This window comes from Amphiura filiformis, chromosome 13 (genome assembly GCF_039555335.1).
Source record: "Amphiura filiformis chromosome 13, Afil_fr2py, whole genome shotgun sequence".
NCBI classification, from domain to species: Eukaryota; Metazoa; Echinodermata; class Ophiuroidea; order Amphilepidida; family Amphiuridae; genus Amphiura; species Amphiura filiformis.
Window position 1 is genome coordinate 20,903,283 of NC_092640.1, and position 19,150 is coordinate 20,922,432.

The window sequence follows — 19,150 nt, forward strand, 5'->3', positions numbered from 1 at the left end:
TAAGCTAACAGGTTAATAAAATTTGCGCTATTGTATCTCTAAAACATACAAATCATAATATTGTATCTCAAATAACATAAGGAAATATACAAATCATGGGAACACGAAAGCTCAGCGCAAAATTAAACGAACCCACTTCGGACCTCTCTCGTGTGGAGTATCTGTACCATAATACATACAGAATTCAGGTCGTATGCGAAAGAAATCTATAGCAAACTAAATCATGAAGAATATTTGTGACAATATTGCACATATTGCTAGAACTGGGCTGGAACAAACTTTGGATTCAATAGAGGGTGTGTTATATGTATATAATGTTGTTCAACGTTAAAGATTATGAAGTATAACATAAACACACAAAAGAACATACGTATTTTTATGAGCGAATGACATTGTTGTGGAATACTGGATGAAATCTTGTTGTTCCTGATTGAAAATGTCACCTGTGTCTATATTCCATGTCTTTGCTAAAAAGACTCTACCAAATTGAACCTTTTGTAGAGAAATATAATGCATTATCTTGAGGGCTATAAGAAGAGATTAGTACATAGGATAGACAAGATTCTCCAATTGCTGGAACACAATCCAACTTGTTTTCGAATAATACAACTTCAATCCTCAAGCCTACTTGAAAGCCCTTCTATGCGGACAGCTAGTACATGGCTTTTTTTCTATTAAATTGTGTAATAAATTTCAGAATTTTGTATTTGTATGAACATATTTGAAATCTACATGAAAAATGCATTCAAATGAGTACAAACATGCCTAGTATTGGTTCAGTGGTTCTTGTGATTGATCTATAAATTTGTTATAAAAAAACATGTCAAGTGTGATCACTATGTTGGTAATACCAAGTGAAGCATTACTGGAACTTCAATCCACCAGTAAGCTTTACAGTGCCACAAGGTTGTGCATTCGATATAGACGTAGTAGAAATCAGTCCCCTGGGGTGATCAGAATTCGTCACCATAAACCGGCAAGCAATCGGCATGTCTTTATTGTACGCACCGGAAAAATGCAAATCGCAAGGGGATTTGTTCCGAATTCACGACAGTGGTTTTTTCGCATTTTAATATGAAGTTTGAGGGTGAATAGTGGACAGTAAGAACTCTTTTATTACGAAAGAGGAAAGGAAGCTTAGGGCGATAACTCATGTTTCATCTTTGGTATTTGTGTGTGACGGCATAGCATACTGTACATAAAACTCCCTTTGTTAGTTAGAGACTCTGGAGGTATTACTTCTTTTATTCCTAATTCTTTACGTGTCAATATAGGTTTCACCATACAAAGTCAGAGATTGTATAAAATTTCCGCAAAACATATCCCTTTCTTAAATATCTCTGGAGGAATACTACGGTTGTTTGGACTTATTTGAACTTATTTTTCATGTAGAGTTTGAATGTAAAAATGTAATGTTACAATTCTGATTTATTTTGTTAACGATTTTTATGAAAATGCCGAATATACTAGACACAGCTTGTCAACGGTTAAGCAAATACGATTGAATTGAAATAAATTGTCTACATTGACTAAACGTTGAGGCAATCGAATTAAAGCGTCTACCAAATTACTTGTTTTATATGTATGTAATTATTGACAAGACTTTTATATTAAAACTGTAAATGAATATTAAAATTGTTCTCAGCGTTTGTGATTGTTTAAATCTAATAGTTACTGTCGATTTACATTTATTGAATGCGTGTAATGTAATTAAATATAACTATTGGGTGCATGGTGATGATTGAAATATGAAAAATAAAATACAGCTGCCAAGTTCTGCAGAGAAAGCAGAAATAATAATTATTCAAACAATAAAGAGTCAATGTCTCTTTTTATGAGGTGTCTTTAATAGTGAAGCCTGAAAATATGATATTGGTATTGATGACGGAGCTATCTACTGCTGATAGTATTGATGAAGTAGATATTTACTGCTGATATTGGTATTGATGAAGTAGCAATCTACTACTGATATCAGTATTGATGAAGTAGCTATCTACTGCTGATAGTGGTGTTGATGAAGTAGCTATCTACTGCCGATATTCGTATTAATGAAGTAGCTATCTACTGCTGATATTGATATTGATGAAGTAGCAATCTACTACTGATATTAGTATTGATGAAGTAGCTATCTACTGCTGATAGTGGTGTTGATGAAGTAGCTATCTACTGCCGATATTCGTATTAATGAAGTAGCTATCTACTGCTGATATTCGTATTGATGAAGGAGCCATCTACTACTGATATTAGCATTGAAAAGTAACTATCTATTTCTGATATTAGTATATTGATGAAGTAGCTATCTACTGCCGATATTCGTATTGATGAAGTAGCCATCTACTACTGATATTGATGAAGTAGCTATATATACTACTGACATTAGCATTGATGAAGTAGCCATTTACTACTGATATTAGCATTGATGAAGTAGCTATCTACTGCTGACAGTAGCATTGATGAAGTAAATATCTACTATACTATAATATTCGTATAGATGAAGTAGCTATCTACTGCTGATATTAGTATTGATGAAGTAGGTATCTACTATATTAGTGCTGATGAAGTAGCTATCTATCTACCTATATCGGTATTGATGAAGTATGTATACCCACTGTTGCTATTCGAGTTGATAAAGGAGCTTTCTACTGATGATATCAATATTGATATTTCTTAATTGCTGATATCGATGTAAAAGTTGTGTTTTGGAATGTATTTTGTTGAATAAAAAATTGCTATATCCTTCGCTTTTAAATTTACTACATACTTTGGGTACGTTTCTTAAACACAACTCTTGAAAAAGCAACAAAGTATAAAAATGACAGAGAAAAAACGAACAATGGGTGATTTTTTTAATTATAAAGATGCCATCTATAATGTATATCCTCCATGTAGGCTTTTTACTACGCCCAGGTGCGTCCCGTTTAATAACTGCAATAACTGAATTACTGTTCATAAAGTGTGCTCGGCTATGTCTAATCAGCGTAAAAATACTCACGCTTCAAGATGGACATGCGTCGATGAGTTTAGAGTCAATTTAGAAGCTATGAAGATCACGTCTGTTGCAGGAACACACGTAATATTTGACAAATTAACATGATGGATGGAGTGATGAGTAAATATGAGCAAATTTTGAATGATTGTAAAATATTGAATAAATTTGGTATTTGTTATGAAAGGGTAATTTTGAGTGAAACGTGTGTATTTTATGTGTTTCGTTATTCATGTTATTACTATTATTAAAATAGCTTTCTGCGTGGTAATTTAATAATAGTTCTCGTTGTGATCAACATTTATAGACACCACGAGTTTAGTGTATTGCTAATGATTGCTGACAACAAATATCGCCTGTAGGTCAAATAGGAAGGAGAGGAAGGAGAGAGGAGGAGAGGAGGATAGAGAGGCGGAGGAGAGGAGATACTTAAGAAAGGGAGAGGGAGGGAGAGAGAGAGAAAGATGAGAGAGGGAGAGTGAGTGAGTGAGAGAGAGAGAGAGGGGACGGGAGAGAGATACATACAGATAGACAGACACACCCCATACAAAACGCACCCACCCAAACACAACAAGCAATATACTGTTGCTATTCTACACATTGCAGTCAGGAGAGCCACGTATTTTCATATATGATTTTGCGTATCAATGTTACCAATATATCCGTCGTATAATTAAAATCCCTCGCAGATTCTGTTACATCTCACCATATCAGTTGGAATGTGCAGATATCTTGTTTTCCATTTTTAATAACAAAAGTCGATGCCTTTGTCTAGCGGGCTCACTGCAGGCTCTAATAAGCACTGGCAAGACATCAAATTAAAGTTTGCAAGAGCTTTTAGCAATTTGCAAGTAATATTGGTAAATTATTTCCGAATGGTTTGACAGTTATTAATACTAGCAATTCACGTGTACACCCATCAGCCATCGGCTAATACTCGTATGAAGAATGTGTACTAATGATATATGACAAGTCAAAGCAAGTTCGTTTGAAAAATATAAAATAATGTATGCGGTGTGTCCCTAAATAGGGGCTATACTTGAAACATCGTTTTACATATTTTTTCATTACATGCAAGAAGTAAAATATGGCCAACTAAAGCGCCTTACGAATTTTCAATCACTCGTAGTTTGGTACAAGTTCATATCAAATTATTTCAAAGTAAGCTTTTGAATTGTAGGCACTTTAGTGGGCTGATCCATTTGAAATCCTTACACCCACTGATAAAGATTTTTGAATTCCAACCAAATTCAACAGTTTGAATAATCAAGGAAAAGGTATGGAAGATTTTCGATTTTTTTTATTTGAGGCCTAAGTCTGTAAAACCAATCAGCAGAACGTTAGATGCAACTGGAATCTTCCATTCCATGGAAATTAAACACAAGTATGAAATGATTCTGACTTATCAACAAAACACGAGCCTCAAGTTCGCTATTTATTGTTGTCCAAGTGACATCAGTATCCCAGCAAACACAAAACGTTTTCGACATCATTCGCAAAAGGTTATAAAAGGTTGTCAGAAAACGTTTAAATGTCGGGTTATATAAAGGGTATATTAAGAGTATAAAACGTTTTCATAACCTTAAAAACATTTTTGATAATCTACTGCTCAGCAAACAAAAATGTTTTACAGAAAACGTTTAAATGTCGGATTATATAAAGGGTATAAAAACGTTTTAATAACATAACAAAAACATTCTTGAAAACTTGATACAAAACATTCTAAACAAAATGTTATTTTGGGGTTGAACAAATATTTTGCGAAAAATGTTTGCCCAAAATATTTTCAATAACGTTTTAAAAACGTTTTCATGACCTTTATATAACCCGACATTTAAATGTTATTAAAAGGTTTTGAAAAAAAACATTTTAAGAACATTTCTGTGTTTGCTAGGTTCAAATATTTTAACATAATATTATGTAAGTATTGACACAATATTTGGCAAAAATGTTTGCAAAAATAGTTTACAATAACATTTTTTGAAAACATTTAAAAATATTGTTGTAGTGTGTTTTCATACAAAACGTTTTAAAACGTTATCGTGACCTTTGTATAACTCGACATTTTAATGTTATTAAAACGTTTTTACCTAAACCAAAAGCCAAAATATAACTTATTCAAAACGTTTTAAAAACGTTTTTGTGTTTGCTGGGATACTATTGGACATCAGTCCTATCCGTTTTATCTTCCAAGCTTCAACACAACATACTTATATAGTCCTAAACCTCAGAGCCTAAACCTATACATCTGAACATTGTCTATCTGCTTAGCTTAAACTGTGAAACAGTAAGGGCACCGTAGATTTGGAGCGGAAACAGTTGAAACATTACTGGATTGATGAAGGAGGTAATCCTAAACATCTTCATTTCCTATAAGCAAGGCAACGTATTGTAGTATACACACTCAATATAAGTATCCTGCTAAAATACATGCAAAATGCATATAAAATATCGGTTTAATTAAATATCACGATGTCTAACTCTTTCTTTATCTGTCTGTCTGGATGTGTGTCTGTCTGTCTGTCGGGGTGTGCGGGGGATGTACTGTAATTGGCTGCAAATGGGGACACATCCATGAAACACATCCTTAAGGTCCGTTAATCATCCATGATTGTGAGAAAACAAGACATAATACCCCAACAAACAAACAAACAAACTACCAAACGAAAATACCACTCTCTTGTTGCTATGTCAACTGTCTTAAAAAAAACAATTTCTATCATGTCTCTGGTTAGGCGACAGAAGTGTATTAAATATTCACAAAAATGAATAAATCAGTCTTTGAAATACAAAATCCAATACTGCACGTGACATATTCAAATATCAGAACGATCTAACATCTCACATACTTGAATTTAAATTTATTCGTGTTAATTAGCAACAAAATAAGCAACATAATTGCAAAATCAACTTTGGAACAATGAACATTATTTGTAAACTTAGTGCAAATAACTTAATTGTCTCTGCTTAGGCGACATGAAGCATAATAAATATTCACAAAAATGACTGAAATAATCGTTAAAAACAAAACAAAATCAATGTCATATCCAAATATGAAATTGTCTAACATCTGATACGTATTCTTGTAGGAGTAAAACTGATAGTTCAAACATTGGGCTATTCCATTTAAAATCCACACTACCCCTGTGGAAGATTTTGCTAAAGTCTTCCACAGAGGGAGTATGAGTTTTGAATGCAATAGACAATTGGATACCTTCCAATTGAAATACTCACTCCAGTTGTGGAAGATATAGGTAAAGCCATATACAAGGGGAGTATGGGTTTCAAAATGATTAACCCTGACCAATTACATTTGAAAAACATACTCCCTCTGGAAGATATTTCCAAAATCTCCCACAGGGGTAGTGTAGATTTCAACTGGAATAGCTAATTCTATTGTTGCAAATTTACAACTTGAAATTTACAAAATGGATTTAAAACAAACAAACACCAAATAATATTCAAACTGATATTTTGCCAGGATACCTTGTCAGATTTGTAAGAATGCGTCCGTGATAACATTTTCAATTTTTTAGAAATCTTACATTACATAGTTTTGAACTTCGTAAGCCTGAAAGGTTGAGTTATCAACAACAAAAAAGAGTTATGTCAAGCCAACGTAATTTAACCATTGAAAAACAATTTTATTATAAATGCAATCATTACTGTGATAAGAGAGATAATATATTGATATACATGCATAAAATGTCTCGAAATGTCAAACGAAAACGAATGTGCAAACTGACAAAAAAATGAAATATATAGATCATGACTAAAGCTAAGGAACACGATGTTAAATAGCTTGAATGTTTCGACACCTGTACAGATGTTGTTAATAGTGTTAATAGTTAAAATGAACACTTAAATGTCAATTGGATTTTTACATTGTGATTGTCAATAGCAATACGATAGTACAAATAATACATCAAATATTTATCTTTTAATAGCATCTTTATCCAACCAGGAGCTTGCCGGGATCACCGATTTCCAAAATCGTCCTGCTGATAGGCATGAAATATTGTTTGCTTACACTATTGTTAATTGTTGACCCCATTGGTTTGTTTTCGCCATGGCGCTTGAGAATCTAAAAAGTGGGGGATGTTAAAATGGACATCAATTATATCAATAGTGGTCATTACAGCTCTTCATAAATTTTGACAAGATATCATTTGTTCCGGTTTTGAGATGTTTTGTCTCGTTTTTTGGGCCCGGGGAGCAACGTTCCTCAGGTTGGTATACGCCAGTGTATCAAAACAAAGAACCGAAGGCTTACTGTATTGTTAGTACGATAGATGTATATATACTTCTCAAACACCACAGATATTCATCAATACTAATATCAGAAGTAGATAGCTACTTCATCAATACCAATATCAGCAGTAGATAGCTACTTCATCAACACCAATATCAGCAGTAGATAGCTACTTCATTAACACCAATACCAGCCGTAGATAGCTACTACATCAACACCAATATCAGCAGTAGATAGCTACTTCATCAACACCAATATCAGCAGTAGATAGCTACTTCTTCAACACCAATATCAGCAGTAGATAACTACTTCATCAATACCAATATCAGCAGTAGATGGCTACTTCATCAATACCATATCAGTAGTAGATAGCTACTTCATCAATACCAATATCAGTAGTGGATAGCTACTTCATCAACACCAATATCAGCAGTAGATAGCTACTTCATCAACACCAATATCAGCAGTAGATAGCTACTTCATCAACACCAATATCAGTAGTAGATAGCTACTTCATAAACACCAATATCGGCAGCGGAAGCGAGCTGCGTCAAAACCAATATCAGCAGTAGATGGCTACTGCAGCCAATATCAGCAGTAGATAGCTACTTCACAATATCATCAACACCAATATCAGTCAGCAGTAGAGACAGCTACTTCATCAACACCAATATCAGCATCAGCATTGTAGATAGCTACTTCATCAACACCAATACCAATATCAACACCAATAGCAGTAGATAGCTACTTCATCAACACCATCAGTAGATAGATAGCTACTTCATAAACACCAATATCAGCAGTAGATAGCTACTTCATCAACACCAATATCAGCAGTAGATAGCTACTTCATCAACACCAATATCAGGAGGAGATAGCTACTTCATCAACACCAATAGTATAGCTACTTCATCAACACCAATATCAGCAGTAGATAGCTACTTCATCATCAACACAACACCAATATCAGCAGTTATAGCTACTTCATCAATACAATACCAATAGCAGTAGATACACTTCAATTTTTATCACAAACGATGTCGAATATTACTTTAAGTTATAGCCACAACATTTAACGACTATACTAAATATTTTATTTTAAGCGATCTCGACAAATTAGTATTAAGTTAACATAACGTACCGTCGCATTGAACACGGCTGTGTTACATTACTGTTATACAATATACATACAACGTTAAGACATAGGCCTAATATGCAAGGGACAGTCTTCATATCGCATATGTCTTCTTTCAAATACACAAAAAGAACACTTGAAGCAAATGAGCAATGGCCACAACACGACCTATGTCAATGAGTATGAGCTCATTGCCATAATTGCCATAACTTGTTTTGACGGATGCAAAATGCACAGAGATCATTAGGCAATAAAACCGCGCGCATAAGTTTGCTAAATGTACTTCTACCAAATGTCAAAATAAGGTTGACGAAAGGTGACAGGAATCAGCGCTCCGTTTAACGCAATCCATTAACTCCTCCAAATGTGATCAAATCATTGATTTTAATGGTTATATGTATTAGCCATTTATATGGGGAATGGCTGACACACTTGGGGAGATTTGAAATATTAATATATGTTTTATCCAAAACAAATGCAGATTGAAGCAATTGTACGACCATATTTGAATTCTCCATAAAAATTGCATTCGAATGAGTACAAACATGCCTAGTATTGGGTCAGCGGTTCTTCACCGTTTTTAAAGGATTATCTTAATATGGTGATTTGACAGACTTTCCAAATATAGTGGTTTGTTTGTTAAAATGATGGTAGAGTTCAAAGCATTACTGGTTTGACGCATTAGCCCTATATGAAGTACATTCGGAAACCAACGCATAACCCTGCCAAGTGTAATTAAATGTGACCAAATAAATCTTATAATTTCCTATGGGTAAAGTACAGACGTCTGTCAAACACTTTCGTAAAATACTCCTAAGTACCCGCAATTGACGTAAAATCAATCACTTTTTATCCAGACATGTATTTCTATGTCAAAACCAGCAGAACATAGTGTGAAATAATTGGTGTTCAAATAAACCTTACCTTAAATTAATCACGATTAGGAAAAAGTGGAAATCGAATGAAAGTCGTGTCTAACCTAGAGTGCATATCAAAATGTCATAAAAAACATAGACTAAATTAATAGAAATCCTGGCGTACAAGAATATATATATATATATAGTAACGTCGGTAATGTCAAGGATGGTTTCCACACAAACTGAATTTAGACTCGATTGTTCAGCGATTGTGATTCATTTATTTTTAATCGATGTGCAATTGCAAAAAAAAAAAAAAAAAAAAACCTCGATGCATCGCTTGTAGAGCGATGTGGAATATCTGTGTAAGAGATTGTTGTTTACGTATTTTGTTTTCATCTCTGAAAAAATTCAACAGGCGCCGGCCGTATATCATTAGTGTCCTGTCATTAGTTTTTCACCTCTAAGGTCTATAAAACGGTTTAATTAAGAGGAAACTTTTTTCCTGACGACCCCATGTCAAGAACGTATAGAAATATTGTTTTTTGTCCCAGAAAGGTATCAGTAATAATAGTCATTAGCCGAAACGTCCGTATTCCAGAATGTAATGAACAGAACCCTGTACACCCGACAGGCGGAAGTATATACCCTGGAATAGTGCAAGATGGGAAATAGGGAAAAAGGTCTATACTGGTATCGATGAAGTAGATATCTATACGTTTAAATGAATATTGACGACGTAGCTGCTACTACTAATGCTGGTATTGATGAAGCATCCATCTAACTGCTGATATTAGCAATGATGAAGTACGCTGATATTAGTATTGATGAAGTAGCTATCTACTACTGATATTGGTATTAATAAAATAGCTATATGGTATTGGTATTGATGAAATAGCTATCTGCTGCTGATATTAGAATTGATGAAGTAGTTATATCTACTGCTGATATTAGTATTGATGAAGTAGCTATCTACTGCTGATATTAGTATTGATGAAGTAGCTATCTACTGCTGATATTAGAATTGATGAAGTAGCTATCTACTGCTGATATTATTATTGATGAAGTAGCTAGCTACTGCTGATATTAGTATTGATGAAGTAGCTATCTACTGATGATATTAGTATTGATGAAGTAGCTATCCACTACTGAGATCGGTATTGATGAAGTAGCTATCTACTACTGGTATTGGTATTGATGAAGTAGCTATCTACTACTGATATCGGTGTTGATGAAGTAGCTATCTGCTGCTGATATTAGTATTGATGAAGTAGCTATCTGCTGCTGATATTAGTATTGATGAAGTAGTTATCTACTGCTGATACTAGTATTGATGAAGTAGCTATCTGCTGCTGATATTAGTATTGATGAAGTAGCTATCTACTGCTGATATTAGTATTGATGAAGCAGCTATCTGCTGCTGATATTAGTATTGATGAAGTAGCTATCTACTGCTGATATTAGTATTGATGAAATAACTAGCTGCTGCTGATATTAGTATTGATGAAGTAGCTATCTACTGCTGAAATTAGTATTGATGAAGTAGCTATCCACTACTGATATCGGTATTGGTGAAGTAGCTATCTACTACTGATATCGGTGTTGATGAAGTAGCTATCTGCTGCTGATATTAGTATTGATGAAGTAGCTATCTGCTGCTGATATTAGTATTGATGAAGTAGTTATCTACTGCTGATACTAGTATTGATGAAGTAGCTATCTGCTGCTGATATTAGAATTGATGAAGTAGCTATCTACTGCTGATATTAGTATTGATGAAGTAGCTATCCACTACTGATATTGGTATTGATGAAGTAACTATCTACCACTGGTATTGGTATTGATGAAGAAGCTACCTGCTGCTAATATTAGAATTGATGAAGTAGCTATCTACTACTGATATTAGTATTGATGAAGTAGCTATCTACTGCTGATATTAGTATTGATGAAGTAGCTATCCACTACTGGTATATTGATGAAGTAGCTATCTGCTGCTGATATTAGAATTGATGAAGTAGCTATCCACTACTGATATTGGTATTGATGAATTAACTATCTACCACTGGTATTGGTATTGATGAAGAAGCTACCTGCTGCTAATATTAGAATTGATGAAGTAGCTATCTACTACTGATATTAGTATTGATGAAGTAGCTATCTACTGCTGATATTAGTATTGATGAAGTAGCTATCCACTGCTGATATTGGTACTGATGAAGTAGCTATCTGCTACTGATATTAGAATTGACGAAGTAGCTATCCACTACTGATATTGGTATTGATGAAGTAGCTATCTGCTGCTGATATTAGAATTGATGAAGTAGCTATCCACTACTGATATTGGTATTGATGAAGTGGCTTTCTACTGCTGATATTAATATTAAGATGAAGTACCGGTAGCTATCTACTACTGATATCGGTATTGATGAAGTAGATATCTACTGCTGATATTATAGTATTGATGAAGTAGCTATCTAATACTGATATTGGCATTGATGAAGTAGCTATCTACTGCTGATATTAGTATTGATGAAGTAGCTATCCACTACTGATATTGGTATTGATGAAGTAGCTTTCTACTGCTGATATTAATATTAAGATGAAGTACCGGTAGCTATCTACTACTGATATCGGTATTGATGAAGTAGATATCTACTGCTGATATTATAGTATTGATGAAGTAGCTATCTAATACTGATATTGGCATTGATGAAGTAGCTATCTACTGCTGATATTAGTATTGATGAAGTAGCTATCTACTACTGATATTGGTATTGATGAAGTTACTACTATCCACTGCTGATTACTCCAATCAGTCACTCACTCACTCACTCACTCACTCACTCACTCACTCACTCACTCACTCACTCACTCACTCACTCACTCACTCACTCACTCACTCACTCACTCACTCACTCACTCACCACTCACTCACTCACCACTCACTCACTCACTCACTCCCTCTCTCCCTCCCTCACTCACTCACTCACTCACTCCTGTGTGAAGCCCTCTTCCAGCATTTTCTATCTACTTCTTTTCCTTCCCGCTGATGCTGGAGATGTTTTGCTAATAAAAGTGTTGATGTCATCTCTCCAACGTCTTTCTTGTCTTCCTCTTCTCCTCTTTCCAGTTCTTGGCTGCAATTCTGCAAGTCTCTTCGTCCATCCGTAATCCTCAGTCATTAATACAATAACATGCCCATCTCCGTTTTGTTTCTTAAATCTTATGCAAGATATCTTTGACTTAATTGGGGTACTTTTCTGTATGTCTGACTCTATTAATGAGAGGTGGAGCATTCTTCTTTCCATAGGCGCTGTTACCAGTTTCTGTTCCATTTCTTTTGTTGTTGACAAAGTCTCTGCACCATAATGTCTTATAGTTGTTAGCACACTTGTCATAGACTATTCGCCTCGTGACAGTGGTATGTTTTTATTTGTTAAGCAATCGGATAGCAAAGTTTGCACAGTATTTTTTTGTGGATTGACCTATCTGATCGCACATCAGACATATATATCAAATTGCATTCTGAATACGAGGAATGTCCTTCTCATATCAAACAATTTTGATTTATTGAAATTCGCGATTTAATACAAATTGTATGGCAAATTGTAAAGAATTATATATTTTTGATATTTAACAGTCGTCGAAGTAAATTTTATAAATCTAATGGTATGTACTTATAGTGCATGTATTAGCTAGGATGAAAAGCTGACCATCAAATGAAAATTTTGACCTTTCATATTGAAGATAATACATTTTCCCTAAAAGATCTACATATTTTGGTGTTTTGGGGGAAAATCTATATCTTCAATACAAAAGGTCAAAATTTTCATATGATGGACGGCTTTATCCATACACTTTAAGCACATATCATTAGATTTATACAATTTACTTCGAGGACTGTTGCATTTCTAAAATATTTATTTTTAATCATTTGCCATAAAATGTGTATTATATCGCGAATTTCCAAAAATCAAAATTCGATATGTCTGATGTGCTCTCAGGGAACACAAAAAATTACGTGAAAACGTCGCTATCCGAGCCCTTAACAGTTCTGTATGCGTGCCAAAACATTCGTATTTATCAACACTGCATTTTCTTCCCTTTCGGCAATATATTTCTTATGAAAAACACTTAATGGCAATTTTAATGAGTAGTCTTTCACTGTCCTAAAAATATTAAATAGTATTTAGTTTTACTCCTTTGCCGGGATCACCGAAGGTGCTACCTTTAATGTCGAGCGCCAAAAGAAGTCGCGTCTTTGTTCTAATAATAATAACTAATATTGCTTGTATTTTCTAAAGTACCAAACCTCAAATTTTACAATCTAATCATGAATTGTAACACAAAATATAATTATTCATTTTAAAATCATCACATTCTATGAGCATTATCCTACAGTTTTAAATTACTAATACCAGTAAAATGAAAAGCATAAAATCAAGGATTATGCTCAACCCGACACCTGCCCGCGAGATTACTCATCCAACGACTTGGTATATTTTGTTTCATTTTGTTTTTAGTAAAATTTTACTGAGTTGCGACAGTAAACCATAATTCCATCAAAATCCTAGAGCGGTAACGTAACCGCTGCTGTCATCAGTGGGTTGATAAATTTGTGTTGTGCATGGTCTTTTACAGTGCGCCATCAGCTGAGTAGCAAATTTATCATCATCTTGATCCGTTTTGGTGCTGTTTTTTACCGGAAAACTCTTCTATTGAGCAGACGATGTCCGACGTCATTTCAATGCGGCAACAATGCGGCATGTCTTGGCTGAAATAATATACAAGCTAAAGACATTCATGCTGAAGTCGTGTAAGATCATCGCAATGATCATAGAATGATATCGCGAGCAAAACAGACATAAGAGGTCAACATTACCTGAACGTTAAAAGCGATATTTTGTTGCACGATGTCCGTTTCTGACTCTTCTTTGCACCCATTCTTAATGGTTAACAAAATGGTATAACATTATCTTTGAATACGACACCCGGACTGGAGTTACCATAGGGCCAGATGGACCCAAGATCCAAGGGGTCCCAAAATAGTAATCAAATTAAATAAAAGTGAAGCACTGGTCTGGAATGAGAAATATGTTGCAGGTAATTAAGGGATGGGGTATGAACGTTTGGACAGTATTTTTTATGGGACATTAGAGCACATCAGACATATCGAACTGCATTCTGAATACGAAGAATGTCCTTCTGATATCAAATAATTAAGTAATACACATTTTATGGTAAATCATTAAAAATTGATTTTTGATATTTAACAGTACTTGAAGTAAACTTTATAAATCTGATGATTTATACTTAAAGTGTATGTAGGTGGGATGAAAAGCCGACGATCAATTGAAAATGTTGACCTTTCGTATTGAAGATATGGATTTTTTCCCAAAACACCAAAAAAAAAAAGGTCTTTTGGGGGGGGGTGAATCTATATTTTTAATATAAAAGGTCATTTATTGATCGTCGGCTGTTATATATCAAATATTTGAAAAATATTAAATTTTAATAATTTGTCATAAAATTTGTATTATATCGTGAATTTCAAAAAATGAAAATTATTTGATATCAGAAAGACATGCTTCGTATTCAGAATGCAATTCGATACGTCTGAGGTACTCTCATGTCCCACAAAAAATACTGTCGAAACGCCATAAACGCTCATTCTAGATCCCTTAAAGAACAACAAAAATGGGCCATTTTGCGGAAAGGTGGGGGACACGTCCGGGAGCAAGAGACATCTCACCCAGGGCTCCGAAAAAGGTAAATCCGGCCCTGATAATAACTTGGATCGAATGATAGCCCCGATTATAGCTAGAAGTGACATTTAACTTTCTTATTTTTTTTTCAGTTCGATTGTTTCCCTTTTAAAGTTTTAGTGTATTAATTTGATGAATGTGTATTATTTTCTTTGGAAGTTGTCTTAAAACTGGTCTCTGTGCAGTTTTATGTATGCATAATAGCCTACATGTATTTATATGTGATGTGATCAAGCAAAATCAGTCGGAACTCGGAAATATTACATTTTCAGTTTCTTAAAGAGTCCACACCACCAAATCACACCACCAAGGTAAATGGCCGGGTTGATTTAATGGGAAAAAAAGTTAGAAAGAAGGCTGATGTGCCTATTTTTTTGTGATAGCTGTACTTTGTGGATGGTTTTCTTATTATCTTAATATAAAAAGATTACATTTGTCACAATTCTGAAATTTGAGGCACGTTTTTTGTTCTTCTTCGCCAGATGACGTCACTACATAGAATCAGTGTGCTGTAAGATTGACAGGATGTACATAGTTTTTGACGCGTCACTGCGAAAAATCAAGCCGCTTACCTACCCAATATTTGTTGGTTATATGGTAGAAAATATCATAAACAATAGGTAAAATGGTGTTTTGAATGAACCAGGGAGGTTTAAAGGTCCGTAACTCGATCGACAGCATCATCCCCCGATTTTTTTCATTGTTGATGAGGTTTTGGTATCACATAATAGATACTATTTTTCTCATTACTATCCTGAAATTTGACGCTCCAAGTCGATGTATTTCCGGAGAAATCATGAAACATAGCGGTTTTTACAGGCTACCAGTTGTTCGCATTTTACACGACACGGGAGTTTTGGGTAGTCATAGAATGAAATCGGAATAGATTCGGAAGACTTCACCCCAGTACCAATTCGTCCGCAAAATACATCAAATAGGCCCCTAATGTCAAACTATAGATGGCGCTATAATGATAAAAAACAAAAAACAAAAATAAAGAAATACATAAGAGGCGAAATAAATAAGGAAACATGACCTATATTGTCAAGCATGATACGAGGATAATAAAAAAAATTATGAGAGCACCCCCCCATTAAAAATTTAGTTAAAAAACAAAACAAAGAAAAATCATAAATATGTGAAAATGTGCATCATATAGCTAAAAATAAAGAAATAATTAAGCGAAGTAAATACATCATGGGCTATCTTGTCAAGAATGATAATGAGCGCAGTGATATGTAATCTTTTTTAAGATTAATCAGTATGAATAGAGGGTATAAAAGTGTACAGGGGCGAGCCGGTTTTCAGTGCCAAGGCGAACACTTCCTGTTTCTACCGGGACATGCGCTCGGACGTTGTTTCGGGATGCCTGACCAGAATGCAATTCACGCGTACCAGTGTATTGGCTTGCTAATTATGCTAATTATTCACATTTATGCTGAAATTGTTCCCGTTTTCTCACATAGATGGATAAAGGGGACAATATTTGACATTGTATGTAAGTTTGAAGAGAATCCATATCCTAAACCGATAGGGTTACCACCCTTTAACAATGAGAAAACGACCAATTCCTCCATACCTTTTAACACATAAATGAATAGGAACTCTATTTGGTGGCGTGGAACCTAAAGGATTCGACAGTAAAAGAAAATCAACAAAGCTGCATTTTGCAGAAAACCCTATACAGTCAGCTACCTGCACAACCGATTCTTTTGTTCTGCAAGGCTCACTCAGTCATTTAATGAGGCAATACAAACGATCGAAATTGGTGTTGAAATGAGCAAAATTTTGAGTTACACCTTTTCAGTGTAAAATTTTTTTCTCAGCCAAATGAAAAGCAATAATTTTCATTTTTTCAGTAAATGGCTGGAAAAACTATAATGCTTGATACTGATTTTTTTTTAAAAATCCTGGTGTTAAACTTAGGCCTGAAATTCAGTCATTTAGTGTAAGATATTCGATTTTTATAGGCTTCAGCTCGGCCCGCGAGCTTTTTCTTGGATCAACCTTTTAGCTTTTCAAAGTAATATAGTTCGCTAATGAAGGATTTTCCCCAACTTTCTAAAGCACATCACCGTGAGCTATATATCATAGTTTTGTCAGAATTTCCGTTTTGATTTCACCATCTTTCACTGTCGGCTGAAAAATTTCTAAATCAACACGTGAAATCTAAAGGCTAGTACTAGCATTGTGGATCGATATCCCTGGGTTTAATAGGAATACCGGCATGGCTATAGTGTTGCCAGAACTTCAATATAGCAAAGAAATTCCCAGACCTATAGCGCTCCTACTGATCATGTTTAACCAGAACACCCAATTGGGGATTTAATCGCTGGTCGGGCAATTTGCTTTCAATGAAAAATTGACCTGGATAACAACAAAGGAAATATCGACTATTTCTGCTGGTTGCTCTCGAGATAAAAGTACTCACCATTGCCTACTTTTACTTAGTTTGACATTTTCGGATCATGAATGGAAAAAGGGTAAAACAAAAACGGAAATTCTGACAAAACTATACCATATAGACCCACACGATGTGCTTTACAGAGGTGGGAAATATCTTTCTTTAGCAAACTATGTTAGTTTGAGACGCTAAAACATGAATTCCGTAAAAAGCTCGCAGGCGAATTCAAGGCCTATAAAAATCAAAATATCACACTAAAAGACACAATTTGATGCTTAATTTTAACACCAGGATTTTTAAAAAATGTATATCCAAGCACCAAGTTTTTAACTGACATTACTGAAGAAAAAAAAAAATATTGCTTTATATTTGACCGAGAAAATTAATTTCATAGCAAAAGGTGTATCTCTGAATTGTGCTGATTTTTACATGTATCGATCGACTTTTAGCGCGACTAAGCATTTCTAAAGAATTGGTTGTCCAGGCGGCAGACTGTATAGAAATTGAACAACCAGTTCCAAAGATACGGTATATGCAATTAAAGAGTTTCCAAAACAACAGGAAACAAAAGAAAACATTACCTTTGTTTGGCTATATCTCAAAATCAATATTTCCGAGTTCCGACTGATTTTGCTTGATCGCATCACATAATGTGAATGTATGTAGAAATCACGAAATATTGACAAGCAACTGCTGAGCTCTCCCGTTATATCATCCAGTGACTTATAGAGCGCCATCTATAATAATGATGCGGATGAAAAAATTGCATGCCACAGATTCCGTCCGAAGCTTGTTGAACAGGATCACAATTAATTTACTTACCTCAATAATAAGGGCATCAGCTAATGCTCTATGATAAATAATGAAACTGAAACTTCAGTAGTTACAATTAAATACCTAAATACAGAACAAAACAAGTCCACGATGAGACATGTTTTAAAGGGAAAAATGAGTTGTTTGGGCAAATTATACACAATGTAAAACAACGTTTTGAATGGTCAGCCGGGTTTTGTAACTTCTCAGGGGCGATTTTGGGCCATATTCTTATATTCCTACAAATAATAGCACGGTGTGTTATTTCACCATTATAGGCCTTACACTACACTGTACAAAGTGTCATCTCACTTCTTATTAATTGCACACACACCCCCACCCCTGTACCCATCACACCACCAAACCCCATCCCGACCCCACCATCCCAACCAAAACCTTCCGCCCCACATACACATGCACATGCATGACTTGGATCATTCTTCAGATCTCACACCACCAAATCAGAGTCCCATAGAGATATGTGCTAAATTTGCCTTAAGAAAACGTCATTTTTCTTCACAGGAGCGACTCAGTTTTAAGCGACAGCTATGATGGTTGAAATCAGCCCTTGCCTGATCCCTCTGGCTGGGAAAAAAAAAGGTTGACAGTCATTATTTTTTACGACTGGCCCTCGAAGTCTACGATGTCTGGGAATTGCCTATTTTACAGGCAAAACCATGTCAGTGTTTCTGTAAAGAAAAGGCTGCTTAAAATCATTAAAAGTTATTTGATCTCGCCCATCTGTGGTACACTTGCAGGAAATAATATTACTAATCATGATCAATCCAAATGTGGCTAAAATAATTCAAATTTCTGCTCATTTTAATGCTTAAATTGTGAAAAAGTGAAATTAAGGGCGCACAACGATATAATTCTATTTGGTGGTGTGAAATCTGAACATTCAAATGCATGGCTTCCCACGGACTTGGGCTTTCCTA